At 37.7% G+C, this 25,934-nt stretch overlaps 1 pseudogene across 1 annotated transcript in view; it reads left to right on the top strand.

Annotated features, from left to right (window-relative positions):
* The window catches only part of LOC309660586 (endothelial differentiation-related factor 1 pseudogene), a 150,000-nt pseudogene extending 128,026 nt beyond the window's left edge, over positions 1-21,974 (top strand). The window contains exon 3 of the transcript XR_014268360.1: positions 9,304-21,974. The product of XR_014268360.1 is annotated as an endothelial differentiation-related factor 1 pseudogene (transcript). The remainder of the gene's footprint in view (positions 1-9,303) is intronic.
* Positions 21,975-25,934: the final 3,960 nt, after the last annotated feature.

Below are 25,934 nucleotides of genomic sequence, written 5' to 3'. Positions count from 1 at the left end.
CAGTATGGAGGTTCCTTAAAAAACTAAAAATAGAACTACCATACGACCCAGCCATCCCACTACCTGGCATATACCCTGAGAAAGCCATAATTCAAAAAGAGTCATGTACCACAATTTTCATTGCAGCTCTATTTACAATAGCCAGGACATGGAAGCAACCTACAGGTCCATCGACAGATGAATGGATAAAGAAGATGTGGCACATATATATAATGGAATATTGCTGAGCCATAAAAAGAAACGAAATTGAGTTATTTGTAGTGAGGTGGATGGACTTAGAGTCTGTCATACAGAGTGAAGTAAGTTAGAAAGAGAAAAGCAAGTACTGTATGCTAACACATATATATGGAATCTAAAAAAAAAAAAATGGTTATGAAGAACCTAGGGGCAGGACAGGAATAAAGACACAGACATAGAGAATGGACTTGAGGACATGGGGAGGGGGAAGGGTTAGCTGGGATGAAGTGAGAGAGTGGCATGGACATATATACACTACCAAATGTGAAATAGATAGCTAGTGGGCAGCAGCTGCATAGCACAGGGAGATCAGCTTGGTGTTTTGTGACCACATTGAGGGGTGGGATAGGGAGGGTGGGAGGGAGACACAAGAGGGAGGGGATATGGGGATATATGTATACGTATAGTTGATTCACCTTGTTTTAAAGCAGAAAGTAACACACCATTGTAAAGCAATTATACTCCAATAAAGATGTTAAAAAAATAAAATAAAGACCACCTTCAGAAATAATTGAGAATAAATAATTTTTCTCAAAACCATAGATTTAGAGGGTAACGATTTTGGACTGATCTTACTCTGATTCATGCAAAAGTTGATACCCATTCCTTCTTACCCCCAAATTATCAAATGAGATAAAGTATATCGTTGTTTTGTGTGAGGTTCAACAGCCTTCAAAGGTAAATATTGTGATTGTTGCCTGATTGATTACTGAGACTGTTCTGAGATTCTGCAAACACATCGAGAGTTTAAAATTGTCAGATGAAATTATCAGTAGAATACAAAACTACAGTGTAGCCATAAGTATTTTGTCATAGTATACCCTGGGCTATAACCTTTGGTATAAACTTTTCACTTCTGCTTTGTTTGCCACATGTTAATTATGACTGAATGTTTAGATTCAATCTATATAGCTAGAATACCTAGTGAGGGTTCATACTGTTGCTGAGAGTCCACAGTCTGATAGTGTTGGGGCATGGCAACTAACAACAATGAGTCGTCAAGTAAGGAAGTCATTTTCTTTTCAATTTTCTTTCAATATATTTGGATTACATGAAAAAGGGGATCTGATGTTTGTGCTATTTTTTCTTAACATCTTAATACTTGATAGTCCCCCTTTTTATGAAAGAAAGGTCAAATTCAGGCTCAAATCTTTCAGTAGGAAGCTTTATTTCATGAATTCTTTTTGTAAGATAGCTCTGTTTTTGTTTATTTTCATCGTTATCTTTTATTTATGGCAACCGATTCTGGTTTTCTAGGTTGTAATATGTCATTTAATTTTATAATAAATTTATTTTAGTAAAATAAAGGTCAGTCGATTTAAAGAAATATTAAGTAAATAATAGCTCACATAGTACCTAGTTATGGCAAAAAATCGTCAAGATGGTTTACAAATGACAAAGTGTATGAAATTATAGTTTATTCCAACTGCACTAATTTACAAATACAAGTCTGAAGTGAAGGGTTAGTTTGAGGCAAAAAATAGAACTAGCAGTGGTATCCTCTGTCTTTGTTGTCTCCATCACACCAACCTCCCTCCCCAAGTTCTGAAGATATTTACCTCCTTTTCCATTCTTTTCTCTCTAATACTTTCTTTTATACTGACCAGCTATTTCTTTTACTGAAATTTAGGTGATTTACTTGTATCTATTGTATCCGATTCACAGTGTTGGCAGGTACATGTTAACTTGATTGTCAAGAAGCTTCCCCATCATTTAAACCACAGAAAGGTTTGCATTCAACTGAAATCCAGATGTTTATAACTGAAGATATTTTTATTTTATTGACATAAAAGTTTATAATACTATTTTTTGTATTGACAAGTTCAAAACAGTAGTTATGCTTGATTTTAAGGAACTCAACTAAGTTGGAAGCATTATTTACATCAGGAGTGGTAGTAGCCTGAGATAGATGCTATGAACATAAATGCAGTTTAATTCAATTAATGTTTATTAAATACCAACTATTTGCCAGTCACTGTGCTCAGCATTGAAGATACAAGACAAATTTAATATCCGCATAGCTATAATTTACTGGTCATGTTTAATTTATTATGCCATTTGCCTCTTACAGCAACCCTCTAAGATAGAATACTGTTATCCCTATTTTATAGGTGAAGGAACTGGGGTTCACAGAGTTTAGATGACTCATCCAGTGGCACACAGCTAGCAAGTGCCAGGGTCAGAGTTTTAATCTGTTTGAGGCTAATCCTCATGTTCTTTACATTCATGTTTTACCTGTCTGAGTCCCAAGCTGTGGTAGCTTATAATTTAACAAGATGTATATGTAGTTTCTGCCCTCAAAAAACGAACAGGCTGTTTGCAAATGGGAAAACCTGAAATATAAAAAAGGAAGAATAATAATTTGGAATATTCCAAATGCCAAATGAATATAATATCCATATGCATGGCCAGTGTTTGAAACTGCATTGAGGGTGAACACATTGGAAGAGTTCTCCTGCCTCAACCAGAAAGGAAGTCTAGGGTTCAAAGAAGCAAAGATTATTTGAAAAGGTGTTTAAAGCAGAACAATGGGAATGTGTTAAGGAGTAAAAGATTAGAAAAGAGAAGCCAGGGAATGTTAAACAGTCCACTATAGTTAGAGCAGAAGGTATACATTAATAAGCAGAGGGACAAGAATAGAAAGGTTGACTGGGGCTAGGTCATGAAGAGTTAGAATGCCAGGCTTTGGATTTTGTTCTAGAGGTAAGAGATCCACTGAAGGTTCTTGAACAGGGGGAATGTATGAGGATCATGCTTTAAGAAGATCCATCTTTCAGGAGCATGCAGGTTAAGCCAGGAGGGGAGAGGAGTGAGGAGACCACAGCCTTGGAACTGCAATAGCTTGATGATAAAAGTTTGGATTGAGAGGTAGCCATGGAACCAAAAAAGATAGGACACCTCTAACCATTCAGTAGTCACCCACAGATTATACATCCAGGGTCCCCTCCAGGTTCTGGATTTCTAGATCTCCTCTTTACAAGGAGATCATGATAAGGAGATTAGGGAGGAGGTGAGTAAAATTCCCACCAAGTTAAGAATACAAGAGGAAGGAAAATAAAATATCATAAGATGATGTAACTCAAGGATAAGTAAGACACCAATGCAGGTGACCCTAAAGGCAGTACTTTAGAGAACTAGCAGGCGGGAATGGAAAATCCTTGCAGTCAGATAAAGCCATATAGGCATGGACTACACAAAGAGGAATGAATATGCATATATGTATATATGAGTATATATATAATATATATGTGTGTGTATATATATATGTATATATATATATATATATATATATATATATATATATATATATATATATATGGCAAACAATGATTATTCAGTAACTTTCTGAAGGTCTTGCTGAAACCAAGACTGAGGAAAAACATCATTTCAGATCTTCGGAATTCTGCCTCAACAAGGTATTATCTGGAGTGTGTTTGCTGCATATTGCCAGGAAAGTATTATATGGTTTGAAATAGCTGCCTGTTCTGACATGTAACTGCTGTGTAGTAATTTGCAGTCCTGTATATTTTGTGTTTGCCTTATTATATGACTGTCCATTTATGAAGCATAATTAGGACCTAGTAAGCTATAAATAAGGTAGAGTTTACTTTCTGGCAAATTCTTTAATGTGACTGATTACCCTTGGCACAAAAACTACAGTTGCAAAGCTTCTTAAATAAAAACTGCATAATGATCTTTCCATCTGTCAAAGTCACATAATTAAAGGCATCAGCAGTGCATAGAGTTAGCACTTCAGGTTTTGTTCACAGGTTTGGATAGCATCCATCATCAGTTTCACAGATGGAATTGTTTTTTCTTTATTTCTCAATTTTTCTCTTGTTTCTGTGGCTACGTAAGTCCCTATTGAGGGCCCATTGGAAGACTAAGAAACAGGGACCTGAGATAATTGACTACAGGCAGGATCCGTTATCTTGCTTCATTATTTATCACTAGACGTAAGCTGAGACTCTGTGTGCCATTAGAGGGGATCAATCTGCCGTGTTATCCCCTCAGCATGGGAGACAGCTATTATAAGGGCACACAAGGGCACTTGGCATTCTCTAAGATGAAAAGAGGAAAAGGTGAATTATTTGCTTCTTGGTGGCATTTTCTGAGCATCTGCTATATACTTGACTCTTAGAGTTACTACAAGAATTACAGATGCCATCACTTTCACCTGCATATTCTAGCTCTACAGATGCCATCACTTTCACCTGCATATTCTAGCTCTAGTTGTCATCGTAAATAATAATAGCCAACATTATGAGTGCCATGTCACAGGCACAATCCTCAAGCATTTTTGCATTTTACAGATGCAAAAGAGACAGCTAAAATCTTGCCCAAAGTCACATACTTAGTAACAGAACCAAAATTTGACTCTCTACTCAAAATAGTCTACATAAATAGAAAAATATGGTTACGTAGTTGGCAGAGAGATTTTTTTCTTTCCCATACATGGAAGAATGTCCATAAGGAAAAGAGAATAGGAAATTAATAAATACATTATTCAACTCAAGGTGTAAATACAGGCAATCTTCAAATCAGTAGAGGATTATGTCCTAAAAATGTATTTGTAAATTAACTGTTTGGCATTTAATCATAAAATCATATGATGTCTGGGATTTGTTTCAAAATAGTGGGAGGGGGTGAGGATGAAGTAATATCGGTCATCAGTTAATATTGTTGAATCTGGGTGATGAGTACATGAAGGTTTATAATACTATTCTCTCCACATTTGTATATGTTTAAAATTTTTCATAATAAAAAATTTTTTAAAAGAAACTGATGAAAGCCTAGCAGCTTCTCTATGGAGAAATGTACAGATACATATATGTAAATGCATATATGGAACATTACACATAAAATTCCCAAGAACCTTTGTTGCAGTGTCAAACACTGACTTTACACAATCTGTCTCAAATTATAAGAACTCACTCAGATGGCTATCATATTGCAAGAACTGGTTTGAGAGGTAAAATAGTTTCTAAGTTCCCTTTTATCTCTGAGTCCATGAATATCTGCTAGGTGCTTGTATTATTCTGGGTTCTCCAGAAAAACAGAACCAATATTTTATTTGTAAAATATTTACATAATATATAATAATAATAAGATAGATAGATAGATAGATAGATATTTATTGTAAGGAATTGGCTGGAGACCAAGTGGAGATAATGGTATAAGTTCCAGCCCATGTCCAAGTCTGAAAGCAGGAGAAGAATAATGTCCCAACTCTATCAGTCAGAGAGCAAATACTATTACTTCACCTTTTGTTCTCTATTCAGGGCCTCAATGGATTGAATGATGCCAACCCACATTGCAGAAGGCAATCTGCTTTACTCTGTCTACCCATTCAAATGTCAGTTTCATTCAGGAACAGCCTCACAGACACATCCAGAATAACCAATAACTTCTATTTTCTCTAGCATGTCTTATGCTATGTCATTAGCAAAAACTGGCAATGATGAGGGGAGGGGATGGGAGGTCAGAGAAGAATAGAGAAGGTATGAACTGGTAGTTACTATGGATGGAAGATCAAGTTTATTGGAAGAAGAGATTTCTGGGCAGTGTCAAGGACTCAGGTGAGGCAAATGAACAATATAAGTCTGCTTGGCAGTGTAGTTTTTCTCTGCCATCTACTTAGTTGCTCTGGTGAAGGCTCAGCAAAGATGAGTGATGGGTTCATTCAGGATGGGTTTTTTTCAGGGAGATGTGTTGCAGAGGATAGGGTCAGGGACTAATTGTGATATTTGACTGCAGAATCCAAGCTAGATAACCATGGAAGTGAAAGAAGGTAGAGAATAATGGCTATAAAAGAAGTGGAGAAATCAGTGAATTAGTAGTAGGAAATCTGTTTAGTGATATTGTATTTTCTCGGCTATTGGACACCCAGAAGCATCTGCTTTATCCACAGACAGTAAGCTCTAAAACGGACCTTAGTGCCATCTTAACTATAGAGATGAATATATCTTCCCAGAAAGGTTATTCCACCCCAAACCCATTAATCCAGAGGCTAAAAAGCATTTCCATTGTCTCCTGAAATAGCACCTAGATAGGAAAATTCAAATCACTTTGCTGTTTTGGTGAGCATACTGATGAGTCCTAGACCTAACTTCCTACTTCCACCCTGCTCTTCACGCCTCATTACTAATCAGTTAAAATGGTGTCCAAAATAGCTCTAAAGGACTACCTTTAGTTATCATAGATTTGGGAGAGGAGGTTGGTGCTGAGAAACCTGGTTTGTGCTAAGTAGGACTAAAGATCTAAATGTCAAATGCTAACAGAAATTCACCGAAGGATCTGCTTTAAAAATGGTGGAATTCATTATTTTCAGAATCTTAATTACTCATTATTTAAACTTTCTGGTTTCTCTCTGCATCAAAAACACATGCAAGATTTATTCTGCACAAGTATGTCAAGTAATGCTTTCTGACCAAACCAAGCAGGCTTCATTTAATGACTGTAGGGATGGGCCTAGTCCCAACTGCATTAATTGGTAAAATATTTATGACCCATAGTATTATAATGTATGTGCAAACATAAGTGAGATGTTGAGTGACCCAGATATCACCGAGAGTGCCTTGTCTGGGATTGGATTAATTCCGCTAGACCTCATTCTCTGATACTGTTTGGTGCTGAGGACAACTGAACAGAAACTCCAGAGAAGGGACAAGAAAGAAAAAGCTGGGAAGACCCCCTCAAGCCTGTATGCCTAAAATCTGCACTTAGCAGCTCACCTTCATGCAGAAATATGAAAAGGATATCAATTTGTGTCTTGCCTACTATGTGTCAGGTTCTTTTACATCCATCATTCTGTTATAACAATAACATTGCAAGGTAGATGTTTGCCAATTAGAAAACTAAGCTTAGCAAGGATAAATGACTTGCCCAAAGTCATATGCTCAGTAGGAGGCAAGCCATGATTCCTACTTAGGTTTGTCTGGTTCTTGAAGCTCTGCCCCAATCCCTGTGCTTCTTTGAGAACACCCCTTTCCCTATTGTCATACCTGTTCTTCTGTCCACCCCGTGGTGATTTGCATCCCTTCAAGGCTGTTTGTCACATTTCTTGTACCTGTTTTCACCTTGATAAAAATGTTGGAAGGGGCAGGAGACAGCATATTTTCAAAATTGTCCACGTAATCCCCATTGTCTCTCTTGAGAAAATGGCCTCAAGAGAATGTAGTAGATCATATTCAATTCATTTATTTTATTCATGATGGCTTCACCAGTTCCACTGCAAAAGAGAAAGGACATGAGGAACTGATGGATTAGCTAATAATCCTGATTATTAATTTATTTGAATTTATTTTATTATAACAATAAATTCAAAATATTTGACTCGTGATCATCACTTAAAAATATTTAAGAATGAGTAATATAATATACACTAAAAACTGTGGAGTGTTTGTAAGAAAAGTAGTGAGCAAAATCCAATAGTATCTCTATTAACAACATCCAACTTCTGCTAGGTCTTACAAGGTCTTCCTACTGAAAATGTGGCAGTCTCAGCATCCCCTGGGAGCTAGTGAGACATACAGAAGGTCAGGCCCTACCCCAGACCTCCTGAATCAGAATATGCATTTTAAAAAGATCTCTAGTTTATTTGTATGTACATTAAAGTTTGAGAAGCATTGTTCTAACATATTTACTTTTCATAGTCAACACGCAAATGTATGTGGAATCCCTCTTTCTGGAGTAGTTTTTGAAATAGTAGAAAGAATAAGAGTTTAGGTGTCAGACAGATTGGTGTCAATATTAACTAGTTTTGTGACTTTGGGCAAGTTATTTAAACCTCTTTAAGTCTGGGAGTCTTTATCTGTAAAGATGAGAAAAGATCAAAATGGGACAGAGAGGAAGCCAAGAGTAACACAAGGCAAAACGTGACAGGGGAAATGGATTTTGACAAAGGATCTACTAGAATGGAGAGGTGGAGAGCAGAATCTGAAGAATACTCCTTCACCTGTTAACTGGAAATGTATACCTGTACGATTTGGATGACATTTAGGAACTAGAAGAGATAAATTTTGACTGTGGTTTTACTATGCCTTTTTGCCTTTAAGCAGTTTAAGTTTTGGATAAATGGTCATATACTATCAGAAAGCAACAGAAAGGGTGAAACAGAGGTGACTTAAGGATAGACAATCAATTTAAGCGAAACATTCATATAAGCAAAACAAAAAATTGTCTTACAAAAATATATCTGCATAATGTATCTCTCACAATTACTCTGTGATCAAATTAATCGGATTTTTTCTATATACAAAAGCCTATAATTTTTTAAAATCCAGTTTGCTAAATTCTAATGATTTTTAAAAATTCACCAGGGATATTATCTTTTTCAGGCAGAATAATGGTTTAATCAAAACATCTCTAATTTCTTTGATCTATTAATGAGTCCAAAAATGAGAAAATGAAATAGAGGTTCATCTATTTCAGCATTGATTAAATAGAACAAAAAATTAAAAATTATGTTATTGGAGATACTGTTCAAATAGTTTCCCAGACAGATGATTTTTTCGTATTCTCTTGCCAAAATATGGATGCTGCAAGTGTTTCTTTGAATGGTAGCATGGCAGCAAATATTATTAAGGCAGTGTTTTTTAAATGAGAAGCTAATAATCATATTAATAATGAATTGGAAAATACTCTTCCCACTCTATCTGACATTGTCCTTGCCCCCTTTTTTATTGGGATATCTTGCACAAATACATTACCTAGAGTTCCAGGTGCAGGTAAACAGATGTCTCTAAAATAACATGAAAAAAAAAAAAGAAAGCCTTACCATTATTTGATGGCTGTTGGGACAAAAATGCAATAATATGCTATATTTTTAATGGATCAGCTTGGGTCAGCTTGGATATTGGCATGGAGACTATTGTTTTTCTGACCAAAGGAGTCCAATAATGTGAAACCTAATATATTTGAGCAAACCCTTGACAATCCTGTGCACAAAAATTTAAAATAAAATGCCATTACACAATACTGGCACCTATGCACATAAAGAAAAACGACAAAAACAACTTTGTGCAACCTAAGGCATTCTGAGATTTTTAAAAAGCTTCATTCTAGGAAGCGGCCGAGCGACGAGGGGACGTAGCGTCGCCGGGTCTCCAGCAGCTGCCCAGGAGCTGCCGGACGGACCACCTGCCCAGTCTGCCCCGCCTGCCCCGCCATGGCTGAGAGTGACTGGGACACGCGACAGTGCTGCACAAAAAGGGCCCCACGGCCGCCCGCCCAGGCCAAGTCCAAGCAGGCCATCTTAGCAGCTCAGAGACGAGGTGAGGAGAGGATGTGGAGACTTCCAAGAAATGGGCCGCCGGCCAGAACAAACAGCATTCGATCCCCAAGAACACAGCCAAGCTGGACCGGGAGACTGAGGAGCTGCACCACGACCGGGTGACCCTGGAGGTGGGCAAGGTGATCCAGCAGGGCCGGAAGAGCAAAGGGCTGACACAGAAGGACCAGGCGACGAAAACCAACGAAAAGCCACAGGTCATCGCGGACTATGAGAGTGGCCGGGCCATTCCTCACAACCAGGTTCTGGGCAAGATGGAGAGAGCCATCGGCCTCAAGCTCTGGGGGAAAGCCATTGGGAAGCCAATCGTGAAGGGGCCGAGGGCGAAATGAACACAAAGCCTCGAAATCAGTGCGTTCCGGCTGATCTTGTCTGCCTGGTTCCCCTTGACCACCAGCGCCAGCGTGGGTCTCTTCATGCGACCACGCGGAACACAGGGCGGTAGCCCTGCCCGGGAACCCCCTCTACCAGTACCTGCTGTCAAACTAACAAACAAAACCTTGCAAAGTGTTTGCTTCTCCTGATTATTTTCCTCCCTGTCCCCGTCCCTCACGTGGGGTGCAGAACGCTGCCTTCCGCTCCCCCGGGGTCTGCCCCGCCATGGGTGTGGCTCCAGGGAGCTCGGAGGGGGACCACCTCGCACAGGGTGGGCAGCCACGGTCTGGGAGAGGAGCTGCGTCTTCAGCCCGGCTCGTAGAGAAGCTAATAAACACTTGTTGCCCTTACAAATAAATAAATAGCTAGCTTCATTCTCACTTTAGCAAATCATCATACTTTGTTTACTCCTTAGAAAAAAGCTAGAACAGAAAAATGATTCAAATAAAAATGTTATATCAGAAACTAGAGGAATAAGAGCAAGATCTATAGCACATATTTCAAAGTAAGGAGATTACAAAAATCTAAAACAATGCATAATTCATGACAAATCTTGGCATATTTGAAATGCCTTTGAATATTAATTGGGTACCCACATAGAAGAAGTTTCTATAAATTCTGTCCTATGATGAACCTATGGAGAACTTTGTATATTTATATAATAATTCAGAAGTGCTGAAAAAAACTGAATTGAAAAGTTGGGAGTACCTCATAAGAATGATTTTTGAATCATAAGTACATTTTTTAGATTTTGGAAAAGTGGGAAGGGTTGTATGTTAATGATGATTACAAACTGTTGGTATGAGGCTTAAAATTGCCTTAACAACAAATGTCATCATTTATCGTTTAATGATATCCACAACATAGATGCACCAGTCATATTGCCACACAAAATCCATGGACCAAAAGTAATCTCTCTTAGAAGGCTATTCCAGTCTTCAAATCTCTATGTGCTCACTAAATGTTTTGAGATGGAGTTGCCCCATAGCCCATTGGTACATTAATTTTAAACTCTACAGGCAAGCAGTAGTTAACTATGCAAGTCATGCAATGACTAGGCTGTAGCAAGAAAGTTGCATATGGCAAATAGAATATTTCTTTCTGGAAATATGACTTGTGTAATGATCAACCATATATCTTTTGGGAATCATATTATTGAACTATTAACATCTAAGTAGTATATGTTGAAAAATAGTTTAGATGGAAGTAATTGTTTTTCAGAAAACAGAAGATTTAGACAGTTGGGTGAGCTTAAGATTGTATTATCTAAGACAGAATAATTGCTAATAATACTTAATAGATATTGCTGATTATCCTTTACGATAATAAAGAAACCTCTGTTGTGACAATTAATTGTTCCAGGCATTCATATAAGTCAAGGTAAATCAAATTCCCTTCTAAAAAAATTTCTAAGTATGAAGACTGAGATCAAACAGTGATCCCCTTCATCATCACAAACATGTGCCACATGTTCAGGATCCTGGCTGTATCCGTTTCCTAGGGCTGACATAGCAAAATGCTAAAGTAGGTGGCTTAAAACAGCAGAAGTGCATTCTCTCACAGGCTAGAAGTCTGAAATCAAGGTGTCAGCAGGGCCATGATCTCTCTGAAGGCTCTAGGGGAGGATCCTTGTTCGACTCTTCTAGTTTCTTGTGGTTGCTGACATTCACTGGCTTATTAATGCATCACTCCAATCTCTCCATCTGTCTTCACATGGTCTTCTCCACTCTGTTTCTGAATCCAAATTTCCCTCTTCTTATGAGGGCATCAGTCATTAGATTAGGGCCCAACTTAATTTGGTATAACCTTATCTTAACTTGATTATATCTATAAAGATCTTATTTCCAAATAAGGTCACATTTTGAGGTCCCAGTGTTATCCTTTTGGGCAACGCAATGCAACCTATAACACTGGCCTAGTGTTAAGTAGTCCAGAAATAGTCATTCACTTATTCATTTACAAATGTTTATTTGTATTCATTGAGTGTCTATTACGTCAGGCACTGTTATGAACAAAATAGACCACATCCTTACACTTAAAGAGCTTATGGTCTGCATTCAAACCAAATCCTATAGCTGTATATACTTTATATTTTAAAATTATATGTAGTTTATAATTTAGCAAAATCTTTTAATCTGCATTTATGTGATCAGTCTTCATAATATCCTGCCATATATGCTAAGTTAGTAGCTACTTTTTTTTTTTTGTCATGGGGAAACTGAGGCCTAGAGAGGTTAGTACTTGTTCAAAGCTGCCTATCTGGTAAAAGCAACCAGAGTTGGAACCAGAACTGAGGTAAAAACACAGCAGCATATAAAATGGTGGATTACATCCACCTGCCATTAATAATTAATAACAAGGAGCATTACTGCATATTAGGGTGTTTTACAATTCATCATATAGAAATATGATTAAAAAGTAAAGAACACTAGCTCATAAAGCAAAATTTGTTTATTTTGGCAAATTTATTTTATTTCTAATTATGCATGATACTACAGCAAACATTCTGAGATATAATTTCTAAAAAACAGTGTAACACATTAGGTGTGGTAAGAGGCTGTCGTAGGTTTTCACTGAGGAATAAAGCGAAGCTAGATTTTGATGTGAATTCATAGAATCATAGTTATATCAGAATTTCAGTGTTAATATGTTGAAAGGAATCTTAAAGCTCACGTCATTCAATCCCACATCCCCTCCACAACCGGTATCTAAAAAGAAAATTATGGCAATGAAGAATGAACAAACATGAGCATGGTGTAGTTATTCCCCTATAGTTAATCTAAGTAATGGATGATATTTTGTATCTTCTAAACTTTAATGAGTAACAAAAGTATGTCAGCGCTTAATGAACCATCATCATATCTGATGAGGTCATAGTGCTGGCAGGGGGTGGGGAGATGATGAGACAGTGGATGAGCCCAGATTATATTCCACAGTTGTGTGTGTGTACGTGTGTGCATTTTCAGTCTTTCAGACTTGTTTCTGACACACTCACTTATGAGGAACGCTTGAGCAGACACACAGTTCTTAGCCCCCTGTGACAAAGCTGCTTCCAGTGCTGAAACCACCATTAAGAAACAGAGAAGAAAGCATTCAGGACTGAAACCAAGGTGATAGAGACATGGGCTCAAAATCAGCCAAATAAGGCAGATGACAAATGGAAGCATATACTACTCACTTTACAAGCCTCTGCATTATATAGCAGAAATAATGTCATTTTAGTTTGTCAATAAGAGGGCTGAGGGAGGAGAATGAATATGCAGGAGAAGGAACTAGAAAGAAAATTCTGGGAAGATAAGCTGCTGCTCATAGGCAAACAGGGCACATTCTGATTAATTTAAAAAAAGAGAGTTACATGTTTCAATGACAGTGAGTCTTTGGGTCACCTGCATGCACAAGTGGGGACATTTCTTCTTATTCTCCCAATACTAAAAGATTGCCTTATGAGCAAATTAGCTACTTTGGGACTATGCATCCATATCTTGCAGTATGGATTTTTTTCATTCTCCTGAAAACAACCAGAGCGGTGTTTTCTTATGGATAACTCACCATCTACTGTGGTGTCCGAGGTCATTTTTGTCGTGCATGCCGGGAGCCTGTCATTCCCCAGACTGTAGCTGTGTCTCATTAGCTGGATGCTCTCATTTCTTACTCATGCTAAAGGCTTTAAGAAAGATTTCATGCCCCCTGTCCTCAAATCTGAAAATCCCTTAGCACGACTTTTCTGTTGTGTTTTTCTGTCCATAATCCATTGCCCCTTCTGATAACTGCCTTAAGCACATCTCTTAAACTTTTTGCTCATTTTCGGGGGAAGACACTTTTGAGGTGGGAAAATTAGGCAAATGCTACTGAATTCAGCCCTCAGATCCACTGGAACCAGTGAGTCTTCACAGGGGGACATGGCTGAAGTCAGGCCAAAGAGTGCTGGCTCTGAGACTTCTGTTAGAACTTGGGGAAATATAAAGCTTTCTTTCTATTCAGGTTCCTAACCCAACAGGATATTAGCTTGGGGCTGCCAGTGCCATTTTCATGCCTGAAAATAAGCCCAGCTATAGAAAAGTAGAGGCAAGAAATGAAGAGTTAAATATTTCTGAAGTTAGTGTTTAAGCACCTGGATTCAGCTATGCCTGAAAAAGACATCTCCTCTGGACTTTTCAGTTACTTTGGATAATTATTTCCCTTTATTCATAAGCCAAATTAAGTCTGGTTTTCTATCACTTTCAGTTAAAAGATTTCTGAGTACTCAAGCACTTAGGACCCAACACAATTAGCCTCAAGTTCCATAACTCTTTACTCCAAAACTGTATACTATCTTCCATTTCCTTTCCTCTGCCCCCAGTCCTACCATGCTCTCCCTGTCAGAATCATATTGATCTGGAAAGGAAGAGGTATTATTTATGGAAGATAATTTATTATAAAGGTATTTCATGCTTATCCTAAAAACATCAATCAAAATAGTAGTGTATGAACCAAAAAGTACAAGACATCTGTTCATCTCCCTCCCCACCTCACGTCACTTCAAAACTTACCCTGTGAGTACATCCAGACGTTTTAAGTTCAAATACAAACGTGTGTGTGTGGTGTTGGGCAAGGGATATAAATTTAAAAGCACATAAACGGCTATTAAAAGAGGAGATACATCCACATTTACTAGTGTCCTCAAAATATAAAATTTTAAACATACGCATGTTTCATATAAATAGTATGATCCTGCTTTAATTAAGAATCACCACAATGCAGCCTCTTCTATAAACCCATCTCACCCCTCAGTGAGAATTTGAGCCATTATTTTCTCTTCTCCTGCAATTCTTTACTTCTTTATTAAATTCTGCTTTACATTACAGATAGCTAGCAACACATATTTGACTCCTCTCCAGATGACAATAACTTTGAAGGCAAGGAATGAGTTTGATTCATCTTTGTATTCCCAGATTTAGTTCAGTGCTTAATTTATATTTTTAAGTGAATTAATGAGTGTGTGAATGATAAGTGATAAGAGATCTCATTGATAAGTATTCTCTAAAGTTAAAAATGGCTATGCAGACATTCTCCTGTATTTTAATTTAAGCTCATTCTCTCTGAGTTCCACGTGTATTAGCAGAGACCAGACAATTGATTAGCAAGCCTTTAGTTCCAATTCTTTGAGGAGAGCAGACACTCATCTGAAGTTCATCCTGTCCTTAATCACTATAGAATGATGACGGGGAGGAACAAAATAACCAACTAAGATGCAATTATGATTATCTCCTGGAATTCCCAATATAGACTTCAGTTAGTTAACTAGATCTTTTAGCCTGGACCCTGTGGCTTTCTAACCTTGATCCTCTGCCCTAGCTAATAAAGAACTCTTGGCTTGTTCTGTGATTGCATCTCTATCCAGTAATTTATACCTCATTTTTTCCCCTTCATTCTCTCTTAAGTCCTCTAAGGTTTAGAACTGGAATCTAAGTTTCAGAATGATGGATGGGTATGTTTTAGGGGCCATAGATTTTTATCTGCTTGCTCCGATCTCCTAATATTGCTGGTTCCTGGATTCCCATCACCCTGGCTTCATCAGTTTTTGTTTAATCTTCTCAATACTTTGCCCGACTGCACTACCAACTATTCTTGTTTGTCTCCCACCTTGTAAGGGATGCAATATAGCATAATGGGTAAACAGTCAATGTTAGAATTAAGCCTACATCCAATCCCAGTTCTGCCACATAATGGCTGTGTGATCTTGGGTGAGTTACTTAACTTCTCTGAACCCACATATCTTGTAAAATGGGATTTATAATTATTGTACCTTCTATGTACCTTATAGATAATATAGGGGGTATTTTTAGTGCCCCCTTCCATCTACATTTATTTGTTCCTTGTGTCAGTTATTTGCTTTTTAGCTCTCTTTTAAGTTCCATCTCTTCCTTTTTGTATTCTTCCAAATATCATAGTTAGCAAGAAGTCTACAAACTTTCTGGACTCTTGCCAACCTTCTTTTGGTTACCTTGTGCAAAAGGAGGCTCTGCTGGCTCTGCAAATGGCTGGGAAGTTGGAAGGAAGAGAGAAGCTGTTGTTTTTCTGCTTCTGGTGGTACATCCAGCTGCAGTAGCTGTCAACTCTGGGATGCAGGAGAATCTATGGCAGTTTTAGTAATATTCAGCAGGACTGCAGATGTTGCTTGGTCCAACAATCAGCAGCAATGGCCATGCCTCCAGAATATCTGTTTTCATTTACCAAAAGTTAAGACCATGACTTTGATGCACATATAGACTGAACATTGTCTAATATTTTATTTAATTTAGTAACTAATAAGCAAACCAGCGAGATGGAAAGGCTGGTGCAAAGAAGATAATTTGAAAATGGAGAGTTATACAGTCAATCACACAAAAGAATGATTAAAATGAATTTGCTAATAGATACAAAACACCTACAAGGCAATAAACTATAACCCTTAGTGTTATCTTTGCAACTGAACAGAAATTATTTGCATTCCTACCAGACACACATCTATAAATTAGCATGTAACATGTATCTTCACTAAGTCTGGACAAAGGACATTCTCCTAAATATCCTAAGGTGAATCTGTTAAACACTGTCCTCATAAGATAGTGGAAAAAATATACGCTGCCCGATTTTTTGCTTCATTTCTAATTTTTGGATAAAGCTTTTGCAAGTGAGAAAAGGATACATTCCACCCCCATCACCAATCCATCTATAAACAGATTGTTAAACCCAGGAACTTCTTCAAATAGGTAGTCTGGCTCCATTGCTGTTTAAATGCTATGTGGAATGTTAGTGCATATTTAGTATGTGGTCAATAATAGGTGAGAGTAATAATAGTTGCCACTATTTTTTGAAATTATGCATGAATAATCAATTAAATAGATATAATTTAGAGGTATTTCTTTCATCTCTGCCCCAGTTTTAGGACCTGGTTCCTCTTACCCTGTCAAGTTCATTCTAATTAGTTATGCGATGTCCTGGAACATCACATGGATGAGTACAGAAGTAACTGGTGACTTTTCATAAGTAATTAGATTGACAAGGAAAGAATCACTTTCTCATTCATTTGTCATTTTGCTGAGTCTTTAGGAAATGCAACTGTAAAATCAGTACCAGATGGTAGAGCTATGGCTAAGATTGTACTGTGCATTTGCCCAGAGACAGTTGCCTTCTCAATTGGCCAGCAAGGTGCCGCCATGCTGCTCCAGCTTCTCACCACTTTTGTGTGGCACTGAATCTAGTTCCATAATTTCTAGCAAAGAGCGGATACAGACAGGATAGCATCTGGAACACATTCTTGTTTGCCTAATAAGGAAGGATGATTAACCCTGGATTGGAAAGATTAAAAAAAAGTTTGAAAATTCTTGACCCATGGTTCTATATTTAATTCAGGAGGACTGGCTCAATGTGGACATGAAGAAATGTATTAAATGGTAAGAAACCACTCAACTCTCTGCACTGAATTACAGAATGTTGGCCATTCTTCTCTAACAATTTATTTCAGGGCATTAAAGTCATCAGCACTTTCTTTTAGTCTGACTCTAATAGATTTTTAGACCCTTTGTCTCTTATCAGTCCAACCCCCATAGCTGAGTAAACTTAATCACCACGTAGGGCTCAATGTATTTGTGTGTATAACCTTCTCTCCTGAATTTGACCAGCCCCATTCCTAATCAGGCATATAATTCAGCAAATCCAAGATTTCCAGTTGGAGAGCTCATTACCAGATTTGCCTTGATGTTGGTTTTACATTGATGCATGATATGATTTCCAGCATACAAAGCAATACCAGCAACTAAACCTCAACTTTGATTGCCTGCTCAATTCCCAGCTTCAATAAGGATGAGAGAATCCTGCCTTGTTTCTTAGAACTAGAGATTTCTCCCGCACCCAGTCTTGTTGCTAGTTCATTTTCTGTACAGACAGACTTCCTAGAATTCAACTATTATTCCTAGATTTGGAACAATGTCAGCTGCTAGACAACTGTGATCATTCCTCACCTTCCTATTCCTCCATGCTTGTTATTTTGACTAACTCTGAAGAATCTCTATAGTGAGTCCCTGGTTTTGACCCCTTTTTTGTTCTCTTGCATGAGCTCCATTTAGACACTGATGATTTCCATAGGGAAAAGAAGAGTAATACTAAATATTTGTATACGGTTTATGGTGCATAGAATCCCTAAACATGGGTTGCCTAAGTAACATAAATAAATGATTCAATCTAGATAAGGAGTTGAGGATCAAAATACTGTGCAGTTCTAGGGACCATCATTAACTTGGAATCCATGTGGATGGCATCTCTTTGAATCATGCAGAGGGGTGGTCCTGATGGGGTCATATGCCACACACAGCTGTTACCAATTCTTTTTTCTTTTTAAAGAAACTTAGGAATTCCTTTTTTTAATTGTACAATTTTTTTTTAATGTTGGCAATTTATTCAAAATGTTTACAATGCTGGCTAAAGTAAATATGTCAGTCAGCAGGATTTGGCCCATAGGCCACCAGTATGAGTCAGACACTGAATGGTCTCTAAAGCTGAAGACTGTGGGAGGGGAGGCAAGTTGTGTTCTTCAAACTGTCCCCTTTGTCATGTTGAAAAATTGGAAACATATTCTAATATTGTCTGATATTCTCACCTAAGATTTTTCTATCTTATTGCATTCTCATAGTCATTGACATTTTTTTCAGAGTAAAATCTTCTTAGTTTTTAATTATTCAATATTTTAACCTTTTAAAATTGCTCTATTAGCAGTTTAGGCAGTATCTTATCAACCATCACTATAGGTTAGCTACCGTACTTTGACAAAAACTCATCATATATGGGTGTATTGTATGTAGCAGGACCATCACTGAATTCTGACTGGCTGAATTTGTTTCTACTTCTCTGCAAAGTCTGATAGTCTTGTACATTTATAAGAGTACAGGTTACACTAACCACTCTTGCAGAGAAGTAATAATGTATAGTTTTATTAATGCATATTACGTAACATGGAAATTCAAAACTTTGGACCTAATAGTGTTTCTTAAGGTCTATTAGAAGACCTGTAGTTTAACAATGTCTTTACACTTGGAGCCCTAGGGTAGTTCTCAATTTTCCCTCCAAAGTACCCCTAAATGCCATGAATCTGGGGGTTCGGCCCATAACTACTCACCTTAAGCTTAAAATACCATTGCCATTTCATGTTTTATCTATAAAAAATAATATGGGTTTTGCTTTACAATCCATAAGACGCCTATGTATAATCAGGTAACCATGGATAAAATAGATTAACTCAGAATTTAGGAATAACAGTGTTTAGGTGTGGGCTGTTTTTTCTGAAAAAAAAAAAAAAAAGCTATGTTCTCACTATCTGTCATACTGAAAATTTACTAGAGTATGAAGTGGGGAGCCAGATATTAAATAAAGTGAAACTTTGTTCCCTTTCTGAGGCAGGGATCAGCTGTACTCAGAACTTAAAGCTATCCTTAGATTGGGAGACTGGGACACCTAATGTGACTTAGCACATTTCTCCCGAGAGTCAGAGATGACAGATGCTCAATATAGTTTCCTTGTCATTATAATATCCTTCAATATGCAAAACTTTTTGAGGGGAGCCAAAGTGAATAAGGAGTTAAAAGATTTCCTGAAAAACTAATGAGCCCTTTCTGGTTTTGACATTCAAAATTATTTTTAAAAATAAAAAAAATTTTTTTTGTTGGGTTAGCATAGCCCCAACAAAGGTCTGCTGGTTGGGAAACCTACCAATTGCCCTGTTATCCAAAAGTAACTTACCATGAGGAAAAAGGAAGGTGGATTGGGCCCAGACATTTGTGGCTTCAGCACTACATTGGGCTGAAACTTGAAAGCTTGTCCAGATTCATCTACCAGGCATGCAGTCATATCTAGGGGAGCAGTGGCTGATCTTAGAAGCACAAACTAAGACAGCAATAACCTTGGAGGCAAGCATGAGACACGATTGCACCCTGTGCCAGCAAGGGTGTCACTGTGCCTGGACAAGTACCTTTGAGATTAGGATCCCACAGCAACATGTGGCCATCCAACCAATGGTGCTAATAGGTTAATTGGGTTTTTACATTTCTTTGCTTGGCATTTGGAGAAGGGACTAATCCCTATGGACAGAGTAGGCCCTAGAGTGGTTGAATGACTTAGAGGAGGGCTGCAGAACATGAACAATTGATTTGAAAAACAAAAAGTGTACCTATTTGTAAAGCGTATCTGTATTTGTACTGTAAGTTGGTAAAGGAGATCATGCCACTTACTTGTAGAGGACCTGAATAAACTCCAGTCATGGGACGTAAGCTGCCCATGGCCATATGCCAGTCTGGAAGTGATATGGGACATGCCTGGGGAGAGATCCAGGATTCCTTTTACACAAGGTGAAAGGCCCTAGACTCTGAGAAGAACCTGGGGATGCTTGGAAGAATCAGTAGAGAAGAAGAGAGTAGCACCCCTCTCCTGCATCCAGAGCAAGGGAGGGCATCCAGCAGACAGGACATCCATAGAGTGCTGGGCTGCAGAAGAAGTTGGCGCAGACAGACAGAAAGCAGCTGAACTAAGCATCCATGCTAAGGCTGGGCAGCAGCAGTCACACAGAGGTGACCAGGTTCTTACATATTCAGCTTCCAGAGCCATGTTTGTGTTGATCTCCATCCTCAAGAAAGAACATCTGAGGTCCACATCAGCTAGTGAAAGATTAGAGCAGACGGGACTCACCCTCTGAACTTGAGTGAGCCCCCTTGGGACCCTTGAACATATCAGGAGCCACTAGAAAAGCCTGGACATCCTGATAGAGTTGGCAGGTGGTGATCTCAGAGTTGTCATACTCTGGAGTTCTGGTATAGGATGACATTGTTTCTATTCCACGGTGATGCATCTAGACATTTCTGCATAAATGCTTATTTAGTGTAAAATGTCTTCATCTAAAGAGTATAGTAAAATTGACATTCCAGGAAGATACTTCAAGGAACCACTGTCACTCTACTTTCCTCTTAATCCCCTACCCCTATCTTGCCCCTCCCCCTTCCCTTTCCCTACTGATAACCACTGGTTTGCTCTCTACATCTGTGAGTCTTTTCCATTTTGTTATATTGACTAGTTTGTTGTAGTTTTTAGATTCCACATATAAGTGAAAGCATACAGTATTTGTCTTTCTCTGTCTGACTTATTTCACTTAGCATAATACCTTCCAGGTCCATCCAAGGTTTTGCAAATGGCAAAATTTCATTCCTTTTTATGGCTAAGTAGTATTCCATTGTATGTATGTGCATATATATATAATCTTTTTTATCCATTCATCTGTTTATGGGCACTTAGGTTGCTTCCATATCTTGACTATTATAAATAATGCTGTTATGAACATTGGGGTGTATGTATCTTTTCGAATTAGTGTTTTTGTTTTCTTCAGAAATATACCCAGAAGTGGAATTCCTGGATCATATGGCAGTTCTATTTTTAGTTTTTTGAGAAACTTCTGTACTGTTTTCCATGGTGGCTGCACCGATTTACATTCCCACCAACAGTGTACGAGGGTTCCCTTTTCTCCATGTTCTCGCCGTTTGTTATTTGTGATCTTTTTGATGATAGCCATTCTGACAGGTGTAAGATGATATCTCATTGTGGTTTTGAATTGCATTTCTCTGATGATTAACAATGTTGAGAATCTTTTCATTTGCCTGTTGGCCATCTGTATGTCTTCTTTGGAAAAGTGTCTGTTTAGGTCTTCTGCCCATTTTTTAATTGGCTGGTTTGTTTTTTTTGATATTGAGTTGTATGAGCTGTTTATATATTTTGGATATTAACCCCTTATTAGTCATCTGTATCATAAATTCAAATCATTTGGAGATATCTTGTACAATCAAAAAGTTATTTCCAGGGAACCTTTCTGCAAAATCAGTTTGTGGTAAAAAAAAAAAAAAAAAAGAAATTCAACCTCTTTCTGAAATCAGTTTGTGTCAGAGAAAATTTGTAAAAATCATTGGCTACTGCTAATAGCAATCTTGGATGCTATGGATGTCATTTATGCAAATGCAGTATAAGTAAAGTGATGAGAAGGAACAGAGAGAGGTCTTTCCAAAAAAAAGAAATAGAAGTGATCAAATAGAAAACAGAAGTATTAAGAATTATAGTGTGGTAAACTAGATGCACTAGATGAAGACTTGCTTTGACTGCATTCCAATTCTATGAGCTACAGAATGTATGAAGAATCATATGGTGAGAATCCTAGTCTCTAGTACTCCATCTCTTTCAGGCCAGAACATTTTCAACTCTCTTCCCTCCTTCACTGATACCTCAGAGCTGTTAGTAAGGCTTTTTTTTTTCCTCCTTCTAAATGCCTCTCAGACCATCTCTTGTCAGTACTTTCCAGCCTGGCTCCCTGTCCCCCCGCTCTGGAGATCCCCTAGGGGTCCACTTTATCCTCACTGTAAGATATGAAGCCAATCCTGCCATTAGACTAGGGGAATTTAAACAGGCATAGCCAAATAGTTTAATGTTTCATCCTCAGGTGAACCTGTACAGATTCTAAATCCTTGAGGAACTAGGGGACCAAGCAGGAATCAAGGAACAAGCGTGAAACAACGGGAATAGTACAGGCCAGGACTTCCCTCAAGCCTTCCAGGGCATGGATTCTGAACTCCAACACCAGTCTCCATGACTGGATCCCTACCATGATTTTGGCTTTATTAAACTTAAAAAAAAAAAAAAGATCAATGTCATACCACTATTTCTTGAGCGGTATCTTTATATCTCTTGCTGTGTGTAAAGCACTTTACATACATTTATCTCATTTAATTCTCATAAGATATTACTTGCCCAAAGTCTGACAACTAGAAAGAAACCAAGTCTGGATTTGAACCCAAGCTTATCCAACTCCAAAGCCCAACTCCAGGTGTTGAATCTTCCTCACTTAAATCCACTTTGAGTTTGTTATCACCTCATGTCCAGATCACTGCAAACAGCCTGGTAACCAAGGTCCTTGCTTCAGTCCTCTCCCCTACTCCAAGCTGTGTCATCTGTCCCCAGAAATACTGTAGCTTCCTCCTGGCCTCCTTTCTGAGCAAAGATCAATATGGAAAGAATTAAAATCAATATGGGGACCAGAGGTCAGCGTGTGCTTCATCCCATTACATTCTTCAATATCAGACTTTGTTCAGGGTCACCAAACAGAGTTGCTGTAGTTCTCAGATATGCTTTACCTAGAATGGACAAGCGAAAAATGACAATTTTATGAAATAATAAATAATTTCCCCCTATAAAATATGTTCTTTATGAGATCATTCATTGTTATCACTTAGATTCTTTCAACAGTTTCTTGTGAGATTAATTTATACAATTTTACCAGCTAAAAGCATACTGATGCCCAATTTTCAGTGGAGATGACACAACAGAATCTGGAATCCACCATAGCAGAAGGTTCAGAACCAACAATCAGTATTGCTTTTTAAGCTTATAAAAAGCATGAAGCCTCAAATGATGAACAAACGGCACGGGCTTTTTTTCCATGGCCAATTAGGGTGTAGGTTTATTTTTAATAAACAGTCCCAAAGGGACTTTTGAAGGAATAGGCACAGAGTACTTATGACTTTTCCTTTCACTTAAAACAAACAAACAAAAACCTTTTACTCTTAACCACATTAAAAAATTTTTAAATTACAGGAGAGAAAAAAATCGCTTACAATTCTACTCCCTAATACAATGACTATGAATATCTTTATGCATTTCTTTTCATCATTTTATTATTTTTTCCTTGTTGAAATAATAATGCTCATAAAGGATGCAAACAGGCAATTCATAGAAGAAAAAAATATAAATGGGCAATAAGCATGCTTTACTGGTAATCAGGAAAATTGAAATTATAAGGCATCATTTATTGGCAAAAATTCAAGAGACTGAAAATATTCACTTTTGGACAGGCACTGCTATATTCCATTTGTTGGAATATATAATGGAAAAAGTGTATGGGGGGCAATTTGCAGTATCTATTAAAATTCTATTTTGAGGTATCATCCTTCAGAAATATTCATACAAGTGCAAAAAGATATATGTGCAATAATGCTCATTGAATAATTGTTTGTAGAGTTTTAAAAAAAACAGATATCATCTAAATTTGCATCAGTAAGAATGGTTACAACATGTTCATCCCGGGGAATTCCATAGATGTTTAAAAATGTGATGCAATGATAATAATAGCAATGTCAATTATGGAAAAGATTTCCAACACATATCATTAAGTAATAAAATCATGTTGTAGAACAATAGATTTAATATAATCTCATTACTTAAAAAATGAAACATGGAAATATATAGAAGGTAAGAAGGGAAATGCACCATGGTATTGATAATGATTACATCTGGAAACAAGAGTAAAATTAGAGAGAGTCATAAAGAGTTATTATTACTTCTTAGAGTTTTTTTAATTTTAATAATGAGATTATATGCATGTATTTGAATTTTTATATAATTATTGTCTTTGTTGTAATTTTTTAAATGTTGGAACAAAGAAATTATAATATTCATATAATTTTAAATTTCATCAGGTTCATTTAGCATTATACCCAAGCATTTTTCCTGCTTTTAATAACCAATATTTTAATAATATGCAATATTTCATCCAGTGAATGTACCACTTTCCATAGTAATTCCTCTCTTGCTGGACTTTTACATTGTTATCAACTATACATAATGTTGCAATATACACCTCTTTTAGAGATAGGATTTTTTTACTTTACTTTGAAATGAATTTCTATGGGTTAGAACACCAGGATAGAACTATTTTGTGGAAGGTTAAGAATCCTATTAAGGTGAACAGTCCTATTGAAGCCAAGAGCAAGACCTTATTGCTCTCAACCCCTGCTGCCAAGGAGTCTCCTCTACAAATAGCAAAGGCTCTGTTTTATTTGGTCAGTTTTTCCCTTTGTACCATTAAGTGACTTTGATCTTAAATTATAATCAATTAATATTTCTGCTATCTCAAATTTTGTGGCCAGGCCCAATTTCAAAACAGTAAGGTAAAGCAAGGAGGCAGGAAGGTAGCTTGTTTTCATCATAATGTGCCAGCACAAAGACTCAGACATCAGCTACTACTTGCTGTTCCAGAGAGCATTCTCTGGTTCGTGAGGACTATGCTACAGAACGTCTTTTCCCAGAAAGTGAAGCTGCATGACATCCAGAGCTATGTCATAAAAAGCAATATGGCTTTCCCTGCCCCACCTCAATACTTGCCCTTGGAAGTCAGCCACCACATAGTGGTCACCTCACCACATAGTGAGGAAGCACATTGTTTTGAAGAGATCATGTGTAGGTGTTCCAGCCTACACATTAGTCTCCCCTAAGGTATCAGTCAATAGCCAGCATCAACTATCACATACGTGATAGCAAGCAAGCCTTCACATTGGTTTTCACATGGACGGTGTTGCCTCCCTACTCCCCTGGGAGGGAACATTTGACAATTTTTGGAGATATTTTTGGTTGTTACCACTTGAAAGGGAGTACTACTAGCAGCTAGTAGGTAGAGGACCAGAGTACTACTAGGTATTCTACAATTCACAGTCCCCCACAACAAAGAATGTTCAATCCAAATGACAACAGTACTGAGGTTGAGAAACCCTGCTTCAGATGACTCCAGCCTCCAGTCTTTTAGCCACGCCAGCTGGTTCTAAGTGGAACAGAGACAAACTGTCCCTGCCAAACCCTGCCCAAATTGCACTTTCATGAGGTGGTTTGTTTTTCAGCAATAAATAATTGGAATACCGTCAAATAAATGGAAGAACTAAATAAAATCCTCAGGCCTTTGTAATTCTGAAGCTCATGCATCTTCCCATGCTGCCTCGAAGAAAGAATAACAAAGAAAGAGTAACAAAGCAGCTTTAGCCAAAGTGTGATGAGGCCTGGACACAGGTGAATAAAGTAGTGATGACTATTACCAGGCAGAGAGCAATAGAGTATTTCTCACTGGGTATTTGTCCTCCATATTCCTAATCTCAAACTCAACTCCACTCCTCTCTTCCCTGGAAAAGCTGGGGAGAGAACCCTTGGCTTCTTCATCACAAGT

This window comes from Balaenoptera physalus, assembly GCF_965194825.1.
Source record: "Balaenoptera physalus genome assembly, chromosome: 4".
Lineage (NCBI taxonomy): Eukaryota > Metazoa > Chordata > Mammalia > Artiodactyla > Balaenopteridae > Balaenoptera > Balaenoptera physalus.
Note: the sequence above shows the minus strand (reverse complement) of the source record. Positions and strands in the feature narration are given on the sequence as shown.